Source organism: Lepidochelys kempii, chromosome 14 (genome assembly GCF_965140265.1).
Source record: "Lepidochelys kempii isolate rLepKem1 chromosome 14, rLepKem1.hap2, whole genome shotgun sequence".
Classification (NCBI taxonomy): Eukaryota; Metazoa; Chordata; order Testudines; family Cheloniidae; genus Lepidochelys; species Lepidochelys kempii.
In genome coordinates this window covers 31352466-31373418 of record NC_133269.1, presented here as the reverse complement: position 1 = coordinate 31373418, position 20953 = coordinate 31352466, and the positions used below count along the sequence as shown (strand labels likewise).

General features: G+C 44.4%; 1 protein-coding gene and 1 long non-coding RNA gene across 6 annotated transcripts in view; both read left to right on the top strand.

Moving 5' to 3' along the window:
* LOC140898275 (butyrophilin-like protein 2) overlaps positions 1 to 20953 on the top strand; it is a 1102357-nt gene that overhangs the window by 1054581 nt on the left and 26823 nt on the right. The window lies entirely within an intron of this gene.
* Positions 4045 to 17845, top strand: LOC140898303 (uncharacterized). Its single transcript, XR_012154954.1, has 2 exons — positions 4045 to 4686; positions 17159 to 17845. It is a non-coding gene; the product is annotated as an uncharacterized lncRNA (long non-coding RNA).

Here is a 20953-nt window from a genome sequence, read left to right as displayed (position 1 = left end):
GAATATTCAGTGTACCAGAGTTTTGAGTTTCATGTAAATTTAATCTAACTCTGAATGTCCTGAAACTCTTACTCCCCCACCCAAAAAGCAAACAAACAAAAATCCTCTCCCATAATTTTGAGAATAAATATTCACCCAAATCACAGAACCATAAAACCAGTGCTTAATGTGTGCCAGGGCTTGGCAGGGCTGAGCCCCGGCACCTCTAGGCTTGACGGTTCATAGTCCTCTGGCCTCGCTGCATCAGTTATGAAAGTAAAAAAATTGCTTGAGCCCCAGCAGCTCTTTCATTACAGATTAAGCACTGCATAGAAACAGCTTATTCCTGCACACCTATCTTCCTCTCAATGATTTCTAGAATGTAGTAATTCTGATGCTGTGGTTTGTTTGCTATCTTTTCACTGTATGAAATGTCATGCAAATTGTGTGGTGCTCTTTCTGTTGACATTCCATGGAACTTGGGCTCATCGCTCACTTTGCTTTTGTCTACTCACAAAAGTTGCACTGACTATCTATTTAGTTACTGATAATACCTCTTGTCTGAACACTCTTATTTCAGTTTCAGAGTGGCCTATATATTTAGTTTAAGTCAGTTCTTGATGGATTTATGCTAATGAATATAGGTCACTATTAAGCTGACTTACACAAGTTTCACAAAACCAGAGCACAAGCCACATATGGAGAATGCTGTAGGCATGTCTGAAATGCCCACCCTGCCTCGGCGACCTAAACATTGAAAACACAAGAACAGCAAGTGAAGACTGATTAATTTGCTTCACTTAATGTTTGGATTAATTGTGATAATGATTCATCCAAATATTGTGGGGAACTAGTGAGTTGCAAAAATATTCTAATTAATTTGGCAATTCCTGAATGTCGCTGAACACTGCAGGCCAAAATATTTGCAGACATAACTCCACTGAAGTCAATGTGGTCTTATGAGCAGAGAATTTGCCCCTGAGCTCTATGAACCTCTGAATGCCAATGAATCAAACTAGTCCTGTTCATTCACAGATAAATCAATGCTAAAGCTGTGTTGCCTAGAGTCATTTTTAAAATCAGTATCTGGACTTTTATGTAGTGTAGATGAGGCCATGCTTCCACTCTTATTGCACACATACAATAGAAAAAAATTAGTTTTGTCCCTGCTTCCAAACTAATGCAAGTCCTGGGAGTTTTATTTCTCAGGTTCCTTTTTCCAAGATAAAATTCCACCAACGAGGGGTGAAGGCGGCCCAGAGGTAGACCCCCTATTCCATGGGTTCATCAAGGCTGTTCCGATGTTGGACTCTCAGGCTGTCAAGCCTTTCCGGTTGTGCAGGAACGGACCAAATGGTGAACGATTGCTATGGCCTACTGTCTGGGTAAGCACTGAAGAAGGTTCCTTTTCCCTGGGGTGAATCCCTGGATGATGGCTTAGAGTGTGATCCTGGTGGTTTTGTTTGTTTCTATTGGCCTTGCTTCTTTGTCTACTTAAAATAAAAGGTAAAAGTCAGTGGCAAATGTAATGTATTTAGCATGAAATTGTCTTCTAATAAATGAAAAAGGTGAAGAATGAAATTCTACCCTGGGCCAAGCCCCCGTCCCCAGCAGCACAGGGAAAGAAAAGTTACAAATGTTCCCCTTTGCTTCAGGGGGCAGTGATCTGCATAAGCCCTTTACCAGGCAGAGAGAACGTCTCCCCAGTGCTGCCTCAAGCTGACTGGAGCACTTGGGAAAGGGTGTGTGTGAGATCAAACCACTGTCCACTCCTCACTCTTTCAGTCCACTTCCCCCCGACCTGTGCAGTTATTCTCCCCTCAGTCCTGATGGACTTTAGGAATTTCATTTATTGCTAAAAAGAAATTGGGATGACACTAAGCTTGATAAATTTCACCCCAACAATTAGTATGAAAAAAATATACACAGTAGAAAATAGGGGTCTGAATAAACATGGGCTCTCAGCCTTAACCTCAGTTCTGACAATAGTGAGAAACAACAGGTAAGAGATGGAGGAAGGAAAACCTTTTTCTCTTGGTGTTGTGAAAGTGAAATCAATCAAAGACTCATGAATTATATAATCAGTGTTCACCTTTCACAAAACGAAACCTTATGTTTCTAATAATAATTTATATTTATTTTTGTTTCTTTTTTAGGGAAACATGATACAGAAATTGGTAAGTGTTATGCTTTTTCCTCCAACAAATAAAAGTTGGGTACAAATTTGTCTCCTGATAAGGGTGTTTGATTATTTATTTATGTACTTTTTGAGTGAAGTTTTTTAACCAGAAGAAGATTAAAGCCCTGATACTGCACTAACATCAGTTAGCTATTGACTTCAGTGAGTCTAGGATCAATCACTGAATGCACAAGTCATATCACTAAAACAATACGGTAACTCTTCACTTAATGTTGTTCTGTTAACATTGTTTCGTTGCTGATCTATTAGGGAACAAGCTCGTTTAAAGTTGCAAAATGCTCCCTTATAAGTCGTTTGGCAGCTGCCTGCTTTGTCCACTGCTTGCAGGATTCTCCAGAAGAGCAGCCCCTCCTTGTGGGGATTAGAACCAAGGGGGGCTCACAGCCCCCCCCATCAGCTCCCCTAAATTCTCTGTAAGGTATGTGGCTCAGCAGCTGCCCAGCAGCATTTCAGGTGGCCCTCCCCACACTGCCCTGCTGCTCCTGCCCTGCCTTCTGCCTTGGAGCTGCTCTCAGGAGTTTCCTGCTTGATGGGAAAGTGGGGGAGAGGGGTGCTGATATCAGGATGTCCCCCTGCTCCTGCCCCCCCTCGCTCCATACCCCCTCTCCACAAAGCAGAGGAGGGAGACTGGGCTCAGGGACAGAAAGGAGGGAGCTTCCTGGAAGTTGTTGCTTCCTGTCTGAACTGGGAGACCTGCTTAAAAGGGCAACTGGGCTCAGCATACTTAAAGGGGCAATGCACGTCTCTCTCACTCATGCATGCACCCCCCAGCACTTTGGAAAGTCAGCACCTGTGCAGCTGTGCATGTGCTGTCAGGAGGAGGGAGTGGTGCACTCCAGCTGGATAGCGTGGGCTCATCATCATGTTCAGTTTTTGCAGGGAAGTGTTTGCAGCTACTGCCCTGCATCTATTGTGTTTCCTCCCTTCTGCCTCAGTCCATGCTGCCTTGTAGAGTGTAAGGCTACATTAACAACAGCCTATTAACCCTTGAGGGCTCAGCTGAGTGCTAGTTCATCATTTAGCAGCAAGGCATTCCCTGGGAAATATTCCACCCTCCTATTCCACCACCTCAACCAAGCTTCACAATCATTTATTGCTGTGTACAATATTAAACTGTTCATTTAAAATTGTTTAAAATTTATACTGTATATGTATATAATGTCTTTTGTCTGGTGAAAAAAATTTCCCTGAAACCTAACTCCCCCTATTTACATTAATTCTTATGGGGAAATTGGATTTGCTTAATATCATTTTGCATAAATTCACATTTTTCAGGAACATAATTACAGTGTTAGGTGACGAGTTACTGTAATGCTGATAATTTGAGGTCCAGCAATTCCACTTTTTGCACCACCAGAACTCCCAACAAAGCCAATGAGAATATGTGAGATACGAGGAAGCAGAACTGGGCTCTAATGGCTAGATTTTTAAAGATGCCCCTCTTTCCTTTGATAGCGTATATGGAGTATGGGTGTGTGTGTGCAGACTCAGATTTCATATCACAATCAGAGCTCTGAGACACTTCTCAAACTAACCCCCCCACTCTCCTCATATCAGACTCAGAGATCTCCCAAGGTGCTCCACCTAATTCATCCACCACTCAACACAGGTGTACCTAACACAGTGAAGGCCGTTGGAGTGTATGCAGAAAATTCATCGTAAGTATTGCCAGCTCCAGTGGAGCAGAGTCAACTCTGCATTAACTCTGTATGTCCTGGTTTTCAGAAGTCTGAGTTTTGATGAACTTAGAGACACCTGGTGGGTAAGGTAATATCTTTTATTGGACCAACTTCTGTTGGTGAAAGAGACACATTTTCAAGCTACACAGAGCTCTTCTTCAGGTCTTTATGGCTCAAAAACTTGTCTTTATTACCAATAGAACTTGGTCCAATAGAGAGATTACCTCATCCACTTTGTCTGTCTAATATCCTGTGACCAACATGGCTACAACAACATTGCAAACGACTTTTGATGCACTTGATGTTCTGGAAGGGTATGAGCTTCTTTGGGAAACCTTAACTCTATGATAACAAAGGTGGGTTTTTTCCCCCCATTCCATTTATTGTAGTTCACAAAAAAGCAGGAAGAGTCTCTTTGAAATCATTAATGGATTCAGGTAACTTGGGCCACCTGGATGCTTGACTCTGCCTGTGCATTTGCTTCCAGCTCAGCAGGACTGTGGAGTTGTTTCTTTAATCTATCTAATCGCCCCTTGTGACAGGATGTGAAATTACTGCAACTTTCCAGTTACCGTTTTACTTTCTCTTTCAAACTCTGCAAATGCTGCGAGAAGAGGAAAGCACATTTATTGGTCTGGAACACAAACATATTTATTTAAACAAGTGTAAGGAAAAGCAATGAGAAAACTCTGTAGCTATTTTATTACCAGAATTAGCTGTAAAATTTGATAAACTGGACTACTGACTCAAAACGCAATTATCTCAACAAAACCAGTGACGTCTGACCACGTCCTGAAGATTGCTCCTTCTGAGAAGTTTTACAATCAGGTAGGTTAATTTTGCTTCAGAATGACTCTTTGTAACCAACTCCTAATATACACTGCTTGTTGCTTGGACAATTTGAAGATTAAATAATCCTCTGATAATTTGTTTCACTCTTTATTAACACTACAATACATGTACATTCAAATTGATTAACATTCAAATGCATTGCTCATTTTCGTAGCAGTGTACCATGAGATTTGTACAGCAGGTTGAATTAATAATTTGTTTATTTTGCTATTTTGTTTTATTGAAGAACCCTGGGCCTCATTCTGTTCTCAGTGATGTCAGGGAAAAGATTTGTAAAAAAATAACTTCCAGTATTTAGAATACAGGAAGAAAGTTACTGCGCCAAATCCAGTGGTTATCAGTCTATTTTTCTGCCTGTTGTCATTTCAGTTTTCTAGAGCTGACTGTGGGGCTGAATCCTTTTGCTTCTGATACTTTCAAGGGAAAAAAGGAAAATTATTTCCAGAATCAATCAAAATAGAAAATTGCATCCTTTTCTCCTGATTAAATCATGGGAATTAAGCATGTGTCTAAGTTTGATCCTGTGTTTGAGAGTGTTGCTGAATAGGGGATTTCATAACATAATAAAAAAGAGGCAAATTTATATATTGTGTGACAGATAAGCTCCTTTTGTGTGAAAATCCATTGGAGGTGAGATTTCATAAAGAAATCCATAGAAGTAAAGCTAGTTGGGAAAAATGGAATTATTATTGTGAAAATGTATTTTAAAATTATTTCTATTTTATTTGAAATATTTTATGGATTTTTCAATTTTTAATCAAATATTATTAAAACAAAATTTTGTTTTTAGTTTTTCTTTTTCTTCAACTATCATTTCCCCCTCTGTGTATCTTTTTAGAAAGGATAGGAGAACTGGTTAATAAAATCTTTTATTCCATTTAAATACAATGTCTCATTTTGAATCAATGTGAAATATTTTTTTCATTTAGCATAATTTCATTGAAATGATCAGAAAAATCATTTTGAATATTTTCCTAAAAATCATGTGAAAAATCATTTTTGTTGAACTTTTTTTGTCCAGCTACAGTATTGTCAGCTCACATAATATTCTTGTGAGTTTGGGGATTTTATTTTGTCTCACAATATTTGGTGATTTTTCTGAAGCCTGGCATCTCTAGTTTTGAGATTGTGCAAATTTCAGATTTCATTTAAAGTAGAATTACATTTCTAGCCCTCGTGGTTCCAGAGAAAAGTTTAAGACTATGGCCTGAGTGCTCCCTGAGGGATCAAAATGTATCAAATGAAAATTAAATTGAAAATTATGACAACATATGTTATGGCCTAAACTCGATCTCTAATCTACTAAAAGCATTTAAATTAGATATACATAAATAATATTCAAGCAGTACACATGTCCCGGAGAAGTTTTAAAGAAAGGCAAACCACTGAACTGGTGGAAGTCACAGGCTAGGAACCTGGAACCAGAGTTTGTTGAAATGCTAAACCGGCTTTAGAGAGCAGTGTTCTCTTATGCAGGTGAAGAGAGAATATTTTCTTCTTTAGAGTTTATTCAACTAGTTTAGTTCAATGACTAGTTCATTGAAAGTTGAGAAACTGATTGAGAATTGAAAAAGCAGGAAAGCTGGTAACATTACAGCCCTGGAGGCTTTTGTGAAAACAATACCATTAGGATTCTGATCCTGCAGTCAGCCCCCTGTGCTGGTGTGGAGAGTCACGGGGGCTTCATATGGGCATTAGCATCTGCCTGTGATGATGAGCTTGCAGGAGCTGGGACTATATGTCTAAGGAGTGAAGTGAAATTCACATGCTAAAAACAGGTTTCGGAGTAGCAGCCGTGTTTGTATCCGTAAAAAGAAAAGGAGTACTTGTGGCACCTTAGAGACTAACAAATTTATTAGAGCATAAGCTTTCGTGAGCTACATCCGATGAAATGAGCTATAGCTCACGAAAGCTTATGCTCTAATAAATTTGTTAGTCTCTAAGGTCCCACAAGTCCTCCTTTTCTTTTTACATGCTAAAAACTTACTTAAACTGGAATCAGTGTTTTAAAAGTCTGATGCTCATTGACACTAAGGCTGCTTTGGAAATGACCGTTGTTCCCAGAATGTCATAAGTCCTGAGCTGTCTCCCTGTTTCCATTCCTCATTTATTTTAAGAAATTCAATAATATTTTTAGAATATTTCTTTCAGGAGCAGCCAAGAAACCTAGCTTGGCTCTGAACAAATTACAGCTCCCCCGTCCCCCTATCTCTGTGGGGATTTCATTTCCCCTACTTGACTAATTGTCCTTAATGCTATGTTTATGTCATGGAGGTCACAGAAGTCAAGGAATCCTCTGTGACCTTTTCTGCTTCAGGCCCTGGGGCCAAGGCAACCAGCAGGGCCCTGGCAAGGTTCCAGCGATGCACATGCATGACAGCCTTGCACACGGGGAGGGGCAGGGGGAACCCCCGCAGCTCCCAGCCACCATGGTGGCAGGAGAAACCATGAAGCTGCGGCAGCAAAAGTCACAGACAGGTCACGGCTTCCATGAATTTTAGTTTGTTATACCAATAAAATAAAAACCAGCAGGATCTTATTAAAGGGAAAAAGGCAAAATACCACATTTATTGTGAATACAGAAAGAATCATAGTAAGCAGTTAGTTATAGCTATAACATTCCATTCAGTCTCATATTTATTCACACATTCATTCATACAAACACACACACAGGTTCTGCAAGGTTGTTATCATAGTTACCAGCCTTAGAGTTGCTCATGCCAAGCCACTGGCCAGGTGGCCTGGACATGAGGAGGGAGCAGGGCCTTGTCAGATGCTCATCTGATGCTCCTGGAAGTTGGTTTGCAGAATCAGACCCCAAAGTTCTCACTTTTTAGAGTCTATTTTTATAGGAATTTCTTCCTATGCCAGTCTATGGGAATTGCTTCATCATGCTGTTGCTGAATCAATCAGCAGATAGCACATTCCTGACGGCTCCAAGATGTTATCTTGTTCTTTGGTTCTCCCATTCTTGAGGCTGTTGGGTGGATTCCAGTCTGCCCTCCGGGGGGTCCTCTGGTTATTTCCACTTGACGCCTTCTTCAGCCGATGGACACTGGATTCTTAGGCTGGCACCTCCCTGATCATTCAGTTATTATCCACAACAAGCATCCATCTACATACATCCTCTATCTCTATTTTAATGACAATTGTTAATACAACAAAAGGGCGGGGAGTCTCTGGGTGCTGTTTCTGTTGTTAGAGTATTGTTTTGAGTCTCTCTCTCTGTGAATTGCTTTGAGAACAGACTCTGTCTTAGAATGTACTAACACAGTTAGCAGCTTGCAAGTTTCACACATAGAGGGAGAGAAACAGTACCAAAAACCAAGAGACCTCTTAATTAGTAATACCCTGGAATTTGAACTATGGGGAATCAAACTCATTTGTGATTTTAATACAGAACTTCTTTAATATGATCCAACAAGTTTATTACACATCTTAGCCTTAATTATTCTACCTCCTTTTTGTTAAGTCATCTTTGGGGCTGTTACATATAACTGTACTAACCCCACCGTGAATTTACATTGAACGAGAATTAGTACTCTCTCTCCCCTTTTCATGCATTGTAGGCATAGGCACCGACTCCACCGGTGCTCCGGGGCTGGAGCACCCACAGGGAAAAATTAGTGAGCACTCTGCACCCACTGGCAGCCAAGCTCCCCTCACCCCCCATCCCACCTCAACTCCTTCCCCCCCACAAACAAGCCATGTCTCCACTCCTCTGCCTACCTCCCAGTGCTGTTTGGCAGCACTTAGGACTTTCCAGGAGGGAGCAGGGAGGAGCGGGGACACGGTGGGCTCAGGGGAGGAGGCAGAGAAGAGGGGGGGCAGGGGCTGGGTCTTCTGGGAAGGGGGTGGAATGGAACGGGGATTTTGGGAAAGGGATGGGATGGGGGTGGGGTGAGGGCTGTGCAGAGGCAGGGCCAGGGGCGGGGGTGGGGTCAACCACCCACCGGGAACAGTGAAAGTCTGCGCCTATGATTGTAGGTTCAAATTATTATAGATTTATTGGCTCATGAGCTCCTACAAGAGTTGCTGCAGAACAAGCCTGGTCAAATGTAGTTAGAAAGTTCTGCTTCCATTCTTCCTTCCATGTAGAAGCGGTTCTATGGTGTAATCCTGTATTTAAAATCAATGGCAAAACTTTGATGTGGAGGGATTGGATGGAGAGAGGAATTATGACTGTGTCTTGGCTAATTGACAGTAATCAGTTTAAACCATTTGTAGACCTACAGTAACAATTTGCCTTGCCCTGTTCTGGAACATTTAAATAACAGTTAAAACATTGGTTTACCAATGTATTTGGATTGGATGTATTGGGAGCTCCAGAACCTCCAGAACGTTTATTATTTTGTAGGAAACTTCCTGGATTTATTCAGCCAGCGGTTTTATCCTTTTACGGTTTTCTGGCCTAAAAAGCTCAGTCAAAGACTGATAACTCAAGAGCTGCTTGGAATAGAGATTTGGATACACAGATATCTCCGACGCAATGGAATACAATTGTATCTACTGTTAAAGAAAGCAACTGCAGACCACCTTTCAAATAAACTGGTCCCCACATAGGCTAATGGTAGAGGGCTTCCTAAATGTTGATCACTATTAGAAATTTAACTGTCTTGGTGCTACAATAGCTCATATGCTTTGGGAAATTCTGGGATGAGGTGGGTAAAAGGACCAAATTGATATTGGATGCTAAGTTGGAGCCCTCCCTCTTATGTTTTATTCTTGGACATAACCTCCATGTATCAGGAATATTTGGTAAGAAGGGGGTGTGGTTCCAGTGTGCAGCTTTGGTTACTGGAAAATTAGTCCTGCAAAAATGGACAACTCAGTCCACACCAAACATTTATGCCCAGCTCAGTGATATGGCTGAGCTCACACCTAATGAATGACCAGCATTCTGTACAGGGGGAAGGCCTGAAAAATTCAAAGACATTTGGGCTCACTTTTTAGAGGTCTATATTAATGTAGACCCTTAACGTAGGTAAGTTGCTTCTCCTCCCCTCCCTTTAGTCTAACCCTCTTTACTTACTTTGTGTGTTATGATAAATCTGGTATTTTGATATATTTGCACTATTTGGAAAGAAAGAAAGAAAGAAAGAAAGAAAGAAAGAAAGAAAGAAAGAAAGAAAGAAAGAAAGAAAGAAAGAAAGAAAGAAAGAAAGACATAAACTGATCAATGCCAATGCAATTTTGCAAGCACCAAGTGTTCAAAAATCATGAGATTAACTAAAGGAAACATGAGATTTATTTTCTAAAAAAATACATTTTGGACTTTTTGGTTTTCTGAGCACTGAGATTTTCTTCTAGTCGTGTTCTCAAGTTTTTCTACTTCACCACAAGAGCAAGAAACTGACTGTTGTTAGAATGAGAGCTGAGATTCTCCTCTCACCATAGGATTGCAAGAGCTGGGGCATTAAGAGAAATGCCAGCTATTGAAAGAGTCAGGGTGAAATCAGGAAAGTTGGAGACAACCCAATGTGATTTGTTAGTGCTTTGATGTGGGAAGGAAATGCCTCCACTTCTAGCTACTGCAGGTGCTTCTCCGGCTCTCATCCCTGCACTATCTGAGCACCTCCCAAGCTTTGATACGTTCAGTCTCACAACACCTCTGGAAGGTGGGGAAGGGTTTTTATTCCTACTTTAGAAGAGGAAAAGTCAGGCACAGGCAGAAGAAATGACTTGTCTGAGTTCACACAGAGCAGGAATTAAGCCTGGGTCTCTCAGGTTAACCAACACCTGAACTACTGGACTATCATTTTCTCTGCAGCAGGAGCCGCGTAAAAGAGGATGCATGCACAGATGCACACGCACACACACACACTAAGTCAGTAAAGTCTTTCTAAGATCATCTCACTGACCCTAGCCCTGCTCATTAGGCCAGTCCTGTGCAGAGTCAGGAGATAATGGTGGACAGGAATTGAGTATATGTCATAGGGGTGAAAATGTGTCATTTTTCAGGCCTGCTCGAAAAGGTTCAGGCTGCCTCTGAATGCACGCTTTCTGTGCTCAGCTTTTTAACCCAGCTGCCCACAGCCCCTCCTTTCTCCAGGTCTGTTTGCATTTCTTAGATAAGCTTCTCCACCTGCATTTCTTAGATAAGCTTCTTCCCCTGCAGGAATTCACTTGCTGGCTGTTGGCTGCTGGCACTTCCCTTCCATCTCACTGATCAGCTTGTTAAGATGGGAAATTTCTTTGGAAAATTTGGTGGCATTTTCACCTCATTTCTTCACAGTCTCCCTTTCCAGTTTCCCCAGTCCGGCTAGCAGAAATTAGAATCATAGAATCATAGAAATCCTAGAACTGGAAGGGACCTTGAGAGGTCATCTAGTCCAGTCCCCTGCACTCAAGGCAGGACTAAGTATTATCTAGACCATCCCTGACAGATGTTTGTCCAACCTGTTCTTAAAAATCCCCAATGATGGAGATTCCACCACCTCCCTAGGCAATTTATTCCAGTGCTTAACCACTGTCATAAATATAAAGGGAAGGGTAACCACCTGTCTGTATACAGTGCTATAAAATCCCTCCTGGCCAGAGGCAAAACCCTTTCACCTGTAAAGGGTTGAGAAGCTAAGGTACCCTCGCTGGCACCTGACCCAAAATGACCAATGAGAGGACAAGATACTTTCAAATCTGGAGGGGGGGACAAAGGGATTGGTCTGTCTGTGTGATGCTTTTGCTGGGAACAGACCAGGAATGCAAGCCTTACAACTCCTGTAAAGTTAGTAAGTAATCTAGCTAGAAAATGCGTTAGATTTTCTTTTGTTTAATGGCCTGTAAAATAAGCTGTGATGGCGGGAATGTGTATTCCTCTTTTTGTATCTTTTTGTAACTTAAGGTTTTGCCTAGAGGGATTCTCTATGTTTTGAATCTGATTGCCCTGTAAGGTATTTACCATCCTGATTTTACACAGGTGATTCTTTTACCTTTTCTTTAATCAGAATTCTTCTTTTAAGAACCTGATTGATTTTTCATTGTTCTTAAGATCCAAGGGTTTGGGTCTGTGTTCACCTGTACCAGTTGGTGAGGATTCTTATCAAGCCTTTCCCAGGAAACAGGGTGTTGAGCTTGGGGGGGGGGGGGATATTCTGGGGGAAGATGACTCCAAGAGGTCTCTTTCCCTGTTCTTTGTTTAAAACGCTTGGTGGTGGCAGCATACTGTTCAAGGACAAGGCAAACCTTGTACCTTGGGGAAGTTTTTAACCTAAGCTGGTAAGAATAAGCTTAGGGGGTCTTTCATGCAGGTCTCCACATCTGTACCCTAGAGTTCAGAGTGGGGGAGGAACCTTGACAACCACTCTGACAGGAAGTTTTTCCTAATGTCCAACCTAAACCGCCCTTGCTGCAATTTAAGCCCATTGCTTCTTGTCTTATCCTCAGAGGTTAAGGAGAACAATTTTTCTCCCTCCTCCTCGTAACAACCTTATATCTTGAAGGCTGTTATCATGCCCCCCCTCAGTCTTCTCTTCTCCAGACTAAACAAACCCAATTTTTTTCAATCCTCCCTCATAGGTCACATTTTCTAGCCCTTTAATCATTTTTGTTGCTCTTCTCCGGACTTTCTCCAATTTGTCCACATCTTTCCGGAAATGTGGCGCTCAAAACTGGACACAATACTCCAGCTGAGGCCTAATCAGCACAGAGTAGAGCGGAAGAATTACTTCTCATGTCTGCACATCTACCAATGTGATAGCAATTCCCCTCTGCCATGTACATTGGCCAAACTGGACAGTCTCTATGTAAAAGAATAAATGGACACAAATCAGACGTCAAGAATTACAACATTCAAAAACCAGTCAGAGAACACTTCAATCTCTTTGGTCACTCGATTACAAACCTAAAAGTGGCAATTCTTCAACAAAAAAACTTCAAAAACAGACTCCAAGAAGAGACTGCTGAATTGGAATTAATTTGCAAACTGGATACAATTAACTTAGGCTTGAATAAAGACTGGGAGTGGATGGGTCATTACACAAAGTAAAACTATTTCCCCATGTTCCCCCCTACCCCCTGTTCCTCAGATGTTCTTGTAAACTGCTGAAAATGGCTCACCTTGATTATCACTACAAAAGTCCCCCCCGCACTCTCCTGTTGGTAATAGCTCACCTTACCTGATCACTCTTGTTACAGAGCGTATGGTAACACCCATTGTTTCATGTTCTCTGTATATATCTCCCCACTATATTTTCCACTGAATGCATCCAATGAAGTAAGCTATAGCTCACGAAAGCTTATGCTCAAATAAATTTTTTAGTTTCTAAGGTGCCACAAGTCCTCCTTTTTTTTTTTGCATGTCTTGCTTACAACATTCCTGCTAATACATCCCAGAATGATGTTTGGTTTTTTTGCAACAGCGTTACAGTGTTGACTCATATTTAGCTTGCAATCCACTATGACCCCCAATCCCTTTCCGCAATACTCCTTCCTAGGCAGTCATTTCCCATTTTGTATGCGTGCAATGATTGTTCCTTCCTAAGTGTAGTATTTTGCATTTGTCCTTATTGAATTTCATCTGATTTACTTCAGACCTTTCTCCAGTTTGTCCAAATCATTTTGAATTTTAATCCTATTCTCCAAAGCACTTGCAATCCTTCTTCTTCCTCTGAAACTGATCCAGTCACTCATGTTGAAAAACAATCTCATGCCTGTCAGCTTCTGTCTTTTCATCATTGGACCTCAAGTATTTTACAATGGACATAAATTTCACTATCCCCATTTTACAGATAGAGAAACTGAGGCACAGAGAGGTGAAAACCCAGATCACTAAGGGACTTAGGTGCCTAAAGCCCAGATTTAGGTGCCTAACTCCCAGAATTAGGTGCCAGTGAAATCCAGACAACCCCTGCTTAGCTGCCACCTACCCCTCTAGGCACATGAAACTCACTCAATGCCAACATGGCATCTAAGTTTCTGCTTCTGGGCATGAGCACTGCTGCCTCACTCTAGGCATCCAGTCACCTAACTCATGTCTAAGCACCAGTGGGATCCTTAAACCAGAAGACAGGCAGTGGGACACCTGTGGGGCCTGATCCGTTATATGTGTTCTGAGCATACTGGAATGGGACTCATGCAAAATCCAGAGGCAGATCCTTTATAACTTTTAGACTAGTGGGAGTGGGAGATTTAGGTTCAATTACACTCTGCTTGGTGGGGAGAAAGGGTCTCCTACTGAGTGCAAGTGACTCCTTAGGTCAGGGGTGGGCAAACTTTTTGGCCCAAGGGCCACATCAGGGTTGTGAAACTGTACGGAGGGCCTCCCCAAACAGCCTGGGCCCTGCCCCCTATCTGCCCCCTCCCACTTCCCGCCCCCTGACTGCCCCCCTCAGAATTCCACTCAGAATCCCCGACCCATCCAACCCCCCCTGTTCCTTGTCCCCTGACCGCCCCCTGGGACCCCTGCCCCTATCCAACCCCCCCCCGCCCCCCCCCCCTGCTCCCTGCCCCCTTACCATGCTGCTCAGAGCGGCAGGACTGGCAGCTGTGCCGCCACCGTGGCCGGAGTGCCTGCGGGGGAGGGGGGGCAGCAGGGGAAGGGTCGGGGGCTAGCCTCCCTGGCTGGGAGCTCAAGGGCCGGGCAGGACGGTCCCTTGAGGACGGGCAGGCCGGATGTGGCCCGCGGGTCATAGTTTGTTCACATCTGCCTTAGATGAAAGCCCCAAGCACTGAGCTATAGAATGTTCTGATGAGAGGTTCCCTTAGTCTCTCCTGGTGAAGCTGTTCCACTGTGAATAAATAATGAAAAGTCACTGAGCCAGAGCAAGAAAGTGAAGAAAGCAACAATGACTCTGTACCCTGGTGGTCAGGGCACTGGCAGATAGAAGATGCAGGGTGCAGAACTCTGTTCCAGTGACTATAGGTCTCAGAGTGGCAGCTGTGTTAGTCTGTATCAGCAAAAAGAACGAGGAGTCCTTGTGGCACCTTAGCGACTAACAAATTTATTTGGGCATAAACTTCCGTGGGCTAAAACCCACTTCATGGGATGCATGCAGTGGAAAATACAGTAGGAAGATATATCTATACACAGAGAACATGAAACAATGGGTGTTGCGATGAAGTGGGTTTTAGCCCATGGAAGCTTATGCTCAAATAAATTTGTTAGTCTCTAAGGTGCCAAAAGGACTCCTCATTCTTTTTATTTGATTATAGTTCTTTTCCTGCAGAAGTGAGCATTCATTGCTCCCCATATGAATTCATCACTTGACCTTCCCTGGGAACACGCCCTGGGCTCAGGGGATGGACAACCCAGGAACTCAGTCAGCATTGAAGCCATAGGATCATAAAGAATAAACTTGCACTATAGGATGGTGTGGGTGTAAAATCTGTCACTGAATGAGACCTCCCTTAGAAGCTGACTGCATCATTCCAGACAGAGAAGGGCAGCCTTGTCTAGACATGGGGCTCAACCCTGCCTTTGGGAACTCTGGGGGAAGGGTGGGAGTGCTGAGATGGAGTACCCCAAGAGTCGGTCCTGGGGCTGGTTTTGTTCAATATCTTCATTAATGATCTGGAGGATGGTGTGGATTGCACCCTCAGCAAGTTTGCAGACAACACTAAACTGGGAGGAGTGGTAGATATGCTGGAGGGTAGGGATAGGATACAGAGGGACCTAGGCAAATTAGAGGATTGGACCGCTTGCAGAGGCAATAAAGTCGTTGTTTCAAGATTATGCATTCTTTATTAATTCATCACACAAATAGGGGGATAACTTCCAAGGTAGCCCAGGAGGGGTGGGGCAGAAGGGAAGGACAAGGCCACACTGCACTTCAAAACTTATTGAATGCCAGCCTTCTGTTGCTTGGGCAGTCCTCTGGGGTGGAGTGGTTGGGTGCCCGGAGCCATCCCCCGCGTTCTTGGGCGTCTGGGTGAGGAGGCGATGGAACTTGGGGAGAAGGGCGGGCAGTTACACAGGGGCTGCAGCGGCCATCTGTGCTCCTGCTGCCTTTCCTGCAGCTCCATCAGACACCGGAGCATATCAGTTTGATCCCCCAGTAGCCTCTGCATTGCATCCTGCCTTCTCTCATCACGCTGCCGCCACCTCTCATTTTGCTCATCCCTCCTGTCCTTGCGTTCATTTTCTGCTTTCCTGGACTCTGCCATTGTTTGCCTCCATGCATTCTGCTGAGCTCTTTCAGTGCGGGAGGACTGCATGAGCTCAGAGAACATTTCATCGCGAGTGCGTTTTTTCACCTTCTTATCTGCGCTAGCCTCTGAGATGGAGATGATAGGGGGAGCATTGAAACATTTGCAGCTGTGGGAGGAAAAAAAGGGAGATTAGTATTTAAAAAGACACATTTTAGAGAACAATGGGTAGACTCTTTCACGGTGAACCAAGCTGTTAACATTACATAGCACATGTGCTTTCGGTACAAGGTTGCATTTTGCCTCTTATATTGAGGATCTGCCGGGTTGGTGTGAGAGATCACACACGCTGGGCCGGGCAACAGAATTCGGCTTGCAGGCGGCCATGGTAAGCCACAGTCTTTCAGCTTCTTCAACCTTCATAACATGTGGGAATGGTTTCACACAGCAGCTCCCTCCTTTCCCATACCAAGCACCCGTTGGGCTGGCCATTTAAAAGGAGGGGCTGCAGTTTTCGGGTTGACATGCAGAACAAACCCAACTAAACCCCCGCCCTCCAATTCTCTGGGATGATTGCTTCACCCCTCCTCCCACCATGTGACTAGTATCAGGGAAGATCCCTGCCAGCCAAACGCGAACAGCTCAGCGTGAACGGGTCCCCCCACCACGTAACTAAAAGCGGGGATGATTTCTTTTCAGCACAGGCAAACAGCCCAGCAGGAACAGCCACCTCTGAATGTCCCCTTAATAATGTCCCTGGAGGATTTCTGCTCCATCCCCAGACACGTTAACAGACTTTTCCCGTAGCTGTACTGGCCGCAAATGCATCCTAAGTCTTCATGGCAAATTAATCATTAGACATGCTTGCTTTTAAACCATGTATTATATTTACAAAGGTACACTCACCAGAGGTGCCTTCTCCAGCTTCATGGTCTGGGAGCCCACCTTGGGAGGGTTGGCTCCAGGGTGATAAACAATTCCTGGCTGTCGGGAGAAGGGATTCTCCGCTTGCCTGCTGTGCGCTATCCTCCTCCTCATCATCATCTTCCTCGTCCCCAAAATCCTCATCCCTTTTGCTTGAGACTCCCCTCTTGCTGGAGTCCCCAGACAGGGGTGGGGTAGTGGTAGGGGTACCCCCTAGAATTGCATGCAGCTCATCATAGAAGCGGCATGTCTGGGGCTCTGACCCGGAGTGGCCGTTTGCCTCTTTGGTAGGCTTGCCTGAGCACCTTAATTTTCACACAGTACTGCTGTGTGTCCCTGTTGTAGCCTCTGTCCATCATGCCCTTGGAGATTTTTTCAAATATTTTGACATTTTGTCTTTTGGAACGGAGTTCTGATAGCACGGATTTGTCTCCGCATATAGGGATCGGATCCAGTACCTCCCATTTGGTCCATGCTGGAGCTCCTTTGTGATTCTGGGACTGCATGGTCACCTCTGCTGATGAGCTCGCCACGCTGGCCAAACAGGAAATGAAATTAAAAAGTTCGCGGGGCTTTTCCTGTGTACCTGGCCAGAGCATCCGAGTTGAGAGTGCTGTCCAGAGCGGTCACAATGGAGCACTGTGGGATAGCTCCCGGAGGCCAATACCGTCAAATTGCATCCACACTACCCCAAATTCGACTTGGCAATGTCTATATCAGCGCTAATCCCCTCATCAGGGAGGAGTACAGAAATCAATTTTAAAAGCCCTTTAAGTCGACAAAAATGGCTTTGTCATGTGGAAGGGTGCAGGATTAAATTGATCTAACGCTACTAAATTCGACCTAAACTCGTAGTGTAGACCAGGGCTCAGCAGCAGTTCTGCAGAAAAAGACCTAGGTGGACGAGAAGCTGGATATGAGTCAACAGTGTGACCTTGTTGCCCAGAAGGCTAACAGCATTTTGGGCTGTATAAGTGGGAACATTGCCAGCAGATTGAGGAACATGATCATTCCCCCTCTATTTGGCATTGGTGAGGCTTCATCTGGAGTACTGTGTCCAGTTTTGGGCCCCACACTACAAGAAGGATGTGGAAAAATTGGAGAGAGTCCAGCGGAGGGTAACAAAAATGATTAGGGGGCTGGAGCACATGATTTATGAGGAGAGGCTGAGAGAACTGGAATTATTTAGTCTGCAGAAAAGAAGAGTGAGGGGGAGGATTTGATAGCAGCCTGCTGCCTTCAACTACCTGAAGGGGGGTTCCAAAGAGGATGGAGCTAGACTGTTCTCAGTGGTGGCAGATGACAGAACAAGGAGTAATGGTCTCAAGTTGCAGTGGGGGAGGTCTAGGTTGGATATTAGGAAAAACTATTTCACTAGGAGTGTTGTGAAGCACTGGAATGGGTTACCTAGGGAGGTAGTGGAATCTCCATCCTTAGAGGTTTTTAAGGCCTGGCTTAACAAAGCCCTGACTAGAATGATTTATTTGGGGATTGGTCCTGCTTCGAGCAGGGGGTTGGACTAGATGACCTCCTGAGTGTTAGGGGGCTTATTCCTTCACCCACTTACTTCCCTGGTCCTTCTCGCATGAACAGAGAGCAACAATACCCGAAGTCCAAAGGTGCAAACAATTCGATGTTTATTGGGATGAACTTCCAGCAAGCATGATTCCAGTTTCCTTCCTTAGTGTCCCCCTTCCCAGCTCTGACACCACAGAGTCTGACACCTGTGTCCCTGTTCCCATTCCTGCCCTTAGCCAAACATGATTCCAATTTCCCCACCCACATTCCCTGTTCCCATTTCCCCCTTTAGCAAAACATGATTCCAGTTTCCCCACCCCCATTCCCTGTTCCCATTTCTACCCCACACACCCACTTCCTGATTGACTGCAGACTATATAGTAAAACTTGAGTTCCGCTTAGCTATACCTTAACCAATCATTTTCCTGAAATTTAACTAACCAATCCTAACATATTGTAACATGATTATGTAATGAATTATATCCCACCACCTTAATTAGTTTACACCCAGCAAAATTAATTATGTCGCAGACAGAAACAATCACAGAACCAGACAGAGATTATACAAACAATGGGGAAATGGGGACTACAGTGATAGAACAAATACAGAAATGAGGATTTCATATCCCAGCTATTGATAAGTGAGTTCTTGCCAGACAGGATGCTATCAAACTAAGTTTCCTTTTACATCTTCTAGGCACTGCCCTTTCTCTGGAGGCGATAGGCATTATCAGGACAGGATTTTATTCCTAACAGCCCAATAGCACCTTCTTTCAATGTGACTAGTTTGGAATGTGAGGATGTGACCGTTCGCTTCCCAGCTTATGGCTGCCTCTTCTGCTTAGCCAAAGGCCTTAGCCTAAGAACAGGGCCTCAGACTGTCACAGTAAGAGAAGGACCTTACACCAGCAGACAGTGATTTTGATTCTTTCTTTTATTCCTCTATAACTAGCCAAGTGATAAGAATACACTTAAATTCTTAGAGTATAAGCCTTTACAGACAAGCCTGAATATCTATATCCTCACACTGAGGTCCCTTCCAACCCTTATATTCTATGATGGTCAGTTCTGGAAACATGTTCCATTTGTGACAACTTTTATCCCCCCTGCCCCTGTCTGGCATTGCATCCCTGCAATTCTTAACCCAGGCTCCTACCCCTGACTTTGCCCCTTTGACTCTCTCCTTCCCTTGCTTCCACCTGTCTGACCCATTTCTGGAAACAGTTTGGCCCCTGAACACATTCTGTCATCTCTCCCCTCCCATTTGGGCTCCCTCTGTCTACCCTTCCCCCCACCCCCTTTGTAGCAGAGTCTGAGGGTGACTGAAGGCAGTGGCTGCAGCAGATATCACAGAGCAGGTCCAGATGCTGAAGCAGGCTCAGGAACTGCCAAGCAGCCAGCAGAAGGGAGTGGTTGGTAACCCTGCTCCTTGATAGTTGCCCTGCAGTAAGTCACTCTCCCCAGTGGACAAACCTCAGAAATCCTGAGTTAGGTCTGCCAAAACTCCCCAGCGTGGAAGTGAGGGTTCACGCTACAGCACAAGGAGACTCTGGAATGCAAAACGCTGCAGAAGTAAAGTCACCCCAAAACTTAGCCTCAAAACCTGTTGTTCCACCCAGCCTTTCCCTACCCTTGATTGGTCCTCTGAGCTAGCATGGGGCAATTAGTCAGAAAATCAGTGAAACTCCTCTTTTGGCTAAGCTCAAACCAGATTTGAATGGAGGCTGACGATTTCAAATAGTACTCCTGAGGGAATTCTGCACCAAAATTTAAAAATTCTGTACCAAAAAAATAAAAATTGTGCAAACCAAATCACCAAATACATTGAAATAAATTACCAAAATAATTGAAAATGGTGTGATTATATTGTTATTGTGTTACTGTGTCATTTTGAAAAATAAAATATGCTTAACTTCTCAGAATTTTAAAATATTTACTTTTTCAGTACAGAATTCCTCAAGAGGACCAGGGTTCTGTGTGGTGCAATCTGGGTGCGGGCAGCTGAGTGGGGGTGGGGGGCAGGTATGTGTGAGAATCTGGATATACAGGGGCTTGGTGCGGGGTTCTGGGTGCAGGGGGACTGGGACTCTACAGGGGAGTCCAGGTGAAGGTGGTTAGGGCTCAGTGTGTGTGTGCGGGGGGGAGGGGTTGGGGGAGTGGGACTTGGTGGGTCAGGCTGCCGCTGTTTGGGGTTCAGTGGGTTAGAGATCGGGGGGGGCTCCCTATGCATGGTATGAGGCTCAATGGGCAGGGTTCGGGGGGCTTGGTGGGGGGATTCTGGGTGCGAGGGGCTCCTGATGCACGGGGTGAGGCTTGGGGGTGGGGGTTTGGGTTCAGGTTGCTTGATGAGGGGTTCTGGGTGTATAGGGCTCCCAACGCAGAGGGGCTCAGTGTGGGGTGCAGGTGGGAGAAGGGGTCAATGTATGGGGAGCTGCTCCCCCTGTCTGCCCAACCCCCATCTATCTAGAACCCCCACACGCAGCCCCCCCACTGACCTTCATCCCCTCTCACCTGGAACCCCCCCACCGAGACCCCTTCACAGTGCAGAGCTTCCTGCAGGCAGGGGAAGTTCCTGGGGGTTGATCTGACCCAGCCCTGGCGGCACCTTAAAGACTAACAGATTTATCTGGGCATAAGCTTTCGTGGGTAAAAAAACCACGTCTGCATCTGAACTGCTTGTTGTTTTTGTGGATACAGACTAACACGGCTACCCCCTGAT